We start from the raw sequence: 4,539 nt of genomic DNA, 5'->3' as shown, positions 1-4,539 counted from the left end.
GAACAGCATAGCTTGTTACAAGCCTGGTGCCGACATTACGATTGATGAGCAGCTGTTCCCCACCAAGGCCCGGTGCAAATTTATTCAGTACATGGGGAACAAGCCTGATAAATTCGGCATCAAATTTTGGCTGGCTGCAGATGTGCAGTCCAAATATATGCTGAATGGGGCTCCGTATCTGGGTAAAGAGGAGACGTGGAGCAAAGGTCAGCTCGAGGGAGAGAGTGTGGTGCTGAAACTGGCAGAGCCATTTCTGGGGAAGGGAAGAAACATTACCACTGATAATTTCTTCACCTCCCTAAAACTGGCCACTGCCTTACAGGCCAAAAAGACCAGCCTGGTTGGCACCCTGGGCAAAGCCAAACGTGAGTTGCCTCCCTCTGTAAAAGAGCAGGCAGAGCTGTTCAGCACAAAGGTGCTGAAATGTGCTAATGCGACACTGACCATTTACCAGGGAAAGCCGAGAAAAAATGTGTGCATTCTGAGCTCAGTGCACACAAGTGTGGGGATAACAGATGGGCCGAAGGCAAAACCTGAGTCTGTGACTTACTGTAACAACACCAAATACAGCGTAGATGTGTTGGATCAGATGGCGAAGGCGTGCTCCGTGAAAGGCGGTACACAATAGATGGCCAGTGGCTGTATTTTATAACATCCTCGACCTGGCTGGAATAAACGCACATGTCCTATACAAGGAGTGCACCAGCAGCAAGATTTCAAGAAGGAAGTTTTTGCTGCAGTTGGCAGAAGAGCTGAGAGACGAGTTTATGGAGGGGAAAAGGGCGGCAGCACACGGTCCCGGTCAGCAGCGGCAGCTACCACCGCAACAGGCACAAAAACGCAGGCGGTGCCAGGTGAGGAGGAGCTGCAATCAGAACAAGACAAAAGACACCTGCAGCACATGCCGCAAACCCGTCTGTGGCAATTGTGTCAAAAGAAGAGATGTCACCTGTGTTGACTGCGTTTAAAAAAACAAATGTAGGCCTACACGTGTATTTGTAATTAAGTGTTTCATGGTTCGTTGGCTCTTTTTGTTATCAGCTCGGTTCCACCTTTTTCGATTAGCCTATTTTCTGGGTCATTTGTGGTAGAAATGTGTTTAAAAAATATAATCTTAATGTATAAAAAATGTAAATGTATAGTGCACCAGCAGTAAAATTGCCCGGAGGAAGTTCATGCTGAACTGAGAGCGGAGTTTCTGGAGGAAAAAAGGGCAGCGGCGCACGATCCGAGCAGCGCCGCGCACCACAGCTGACACCAAAACGGAGGCAGTGCCAGGTTAGCTTAGGGTACATGTTCAAATTAGCTACTTTTATGTGTTATTTGCTTGTTATGAGTTATTTTGAAAGAATTTCCATACGATATTTTTTGTATATAGCCTATAAAATATGGTTTACTATGCCATGATATGATGTATTGAAACACGTAGCCTATTAGGCCTACTACTGAAATGTATAATTAAACTTGTTAAAATGTACATGTTGATGTTATGTTGTTTCTCTAAAGATATCCTAACACAATATATGCATTAATATCACAATTAGGTATTTATCATGAGAGATTATAGAGTATTAAATCTGGCGGTCAAAATGACCGCTCACGGCAGTTCTAGTGTTAAACTATATTAAGCTATATTGAGCCAATATTGAGCAATATTGGCTCAACTGTTGAGTGTCTGTGGCATCAAATAACATACTTTAGTTAGGTGGGGCAAAATTTTCCCAAGCTTTGTCTGAGGTGAGACCCTCTGTCTCAGAATCTGAAAACCCCCGGTTGAACTAGTTTTTACACCCTTCAGATCAAGACACCCCCCCCCCGCCCTCCAGTAGACTGGTTTAACCCAGCTCCCCCGTGGATTACATCATAGACAAGCGTGCTGGCGGTTTCGGTTTCGGTTTTGTGATGTCATAGACACGCCCCCATTTGCAGTGCAGTACTATTACTACTCATGTGGACCCTGAGGTGTATATTATTGGATAGGAAAAGTATTGACACTTACCGCCAGAGGAGAGTTCAGGGCATTCTGTAATAAAAACACAACAAAAAAGTTCATGGTTAGTCTTCATCGGGACTGTTTTAAACAAGAAAACATATTAAAGAAAAGATGGAGTCAAAATATTTTTGTAATGTGTTTGTTTAGGGGCTGTGAAATGCAGCAGTAGTGTAGACGTGAGGGATTATGTAGCAAAACATGTTTGTTTTTTAAACCAAAAAGCAGCAATGTAGTTGTAGATGTAGTTGTAGTTGTAGATCTAGATGTAGTTGTAGATGTAGTTGTAGTTGTAGTTGTAGATGTAGATGTAGATGTAGTTGTAGATGTAGATGTAGTTGTAGATGTAGTTGTAGTTGTAGATGTAAGAAGATGTAAAGAAGTTGTAGATGTAGATGTAAAAAAGAAGTAGATGTAGATGTAGATGTAGTTGTAGTTGTAGATGTAGCTGTATATGTAGTTGTAATTATATTTATTTTTTTTTTATGTATATGTTTTTTATATGTAGATTGCCTCAGTGGACTCAGACTGTATCAGGGTGGAGATATCTGTGAGATTCTTACCAGACTTTGAGAGGAGGACCTGGTCTGTTCCAGCCTCCATCATCACTTTGACCCCTTTGGTTAGGTTACGGCACACCACGAAGACCGTCTGGTTGGTACAGACCAGGCAGCTGGAGTCAGGAGGATGGGAGGAGGAACAGAGGGGGAGGGGGGCGTCCTGACTGGTCCTGGTCCACAGATTCCCATCATCATTGTTTTCTTCATAGAGCAGGGAGGCTCTCTGTGCAGCTGGAGCATCCGATCTGAAGCAGTCCATCCTGAGAAAAACAGGGGACAGGAGAAAGAGAAAAGTCATCTAAAGTGTGCTTTTATTTCAACAGATCTGTCTGAATCAGACGGAGACAGAATGACCCCCACAAATAAACACACTGCATCTTAAAATGTCTTTTACACAGCACACACTCAGCCATGTTTTACACAGCACACACTCAGCCATGTTTTACACAGCACACACTCAGCCATGTTTTACACAGCACACACTCAGCTGTGTTTTACAGATGAAAGTGCAGAGATCAAAAGGTGTGACTTCTGTTCTGGAGGAATGTGTAGTTAGTGGTTTGACACTGTTGATTGTTGATTTCATAACCAGTCAGTCAGTATGTGAGTCATGCTCCGCTGTGATAAATCACTAAGTGACATATTCCACTGCTTACGATATGATATGCTGGTGTTGTGTCACTGACATATGTACCACTGCATCAGCATAATCAGTGGTATATTGTTCTACCCTTCCTGGTTTTTATTATCTATAATGTTTTGGCATTAGCACGTTTTTGTATGTTCACTTTTACATCTGGAGACAGTGGAAACTTTCCAGCTATGACCAACCAGGAAGTTGCAAAACACACACACACACACACACACACACACACACACACACACACACACACACACACACACACACACACACACACACACACACACACACACACACACACACACACACACACACACACACACACACACACACACACACACACACACACACACACACACACACACACACACACCGGGAAGTTACACTCCTCATCCCCACTGTATGTGTGGTTGCGGTTAGGGTTGAGGTATTTTTTTGGGAAAGCCTGAGAGCTAAGAATTCAATGCCATCTGCTCAGAGGAGAAGCCACTAAATATTGCAGCCTTTAGGAGCTTTCCCTATATACTGTATAAACAGGAGTGAACCAAGGTTTGCTGTTGTTGTGTGTGCAGGTCTTGGTTTGGACACAGATGTCCCTGCAAAAACTGATGTAAGACGTTACAGTGTCAGTGAGGTCACTGAGGTCTGTAGCTGCAGTCAAAGCAAGCCTGCAACTCCAGCTTTGATTCCCTTTGTCCATTTCTTTACAGTCTTTGCCACAGGTTTGGAAGTTTTTAGTTTTTGCTTGTAGGTTGGGATGAGATGAAGCAGACAGTGGTCGGAGAGCCCTAGAGCTGCCCGGGGAACGGCGCGATAGGCATCCTTTAAAACTGTGTAACAGTGGTCTAGTGTGTTTTTGTCTCTGGTGGGAATCTTGATATGCTGTCTGTATATTACGGAAGCTCCAGGTTGAGAGTTTGGCGTTGTTAAAATCCCCAACAATGATGGCGAGAGAGTCCGGGTGTTTGTTCTCTATGTCTGTTATCTGGTCGGCTAGCTGTTGTAGCACATACTGTATGTGTTCACTAACAAGTCTAAAACAAGAGACCACTGCAACCAGCAGTGTTTGATATGCACCAGGCTGAAATCCGTACTGTTATGAATGGGTGGTTAACAGTGTTGACAGCAGTGTGTCAGCATTTGATCAAAGTGCTGTAGATCTACAGTGTTGTGTAGGTTGTGGTTAAAGTCCTGGGATAAGTGTGTAGAGTTTGTGCAGACTGGGGTTAGAGTTTTGCACACGTGACTCCAGTTGTGCCCACTGTCGTCTAGCATTCGAAAAGAAATATAAGTCCCACTGCAGGTATTCGTTAAAACTCATCTCTGTCCAACCAAATTACATTTCAAGA

This window comes from Perca fluviatilis, chromosome 9, assembly GCF_010015445.1.
Source record: "Perca fluviatilis chromosome 9, GENO_Pfluv_1.0, whole genome shotgun sequence".
Classification (NCBI taxonomy): domain Eukaryota; kingdom Metazoa; phylum Chordata; class Actinopteri; order Perciformes; family Percidae; genus Perca; species Perca fluviatilis.
Note: the sequence above shows the minus strand (reverse complement) of the source record.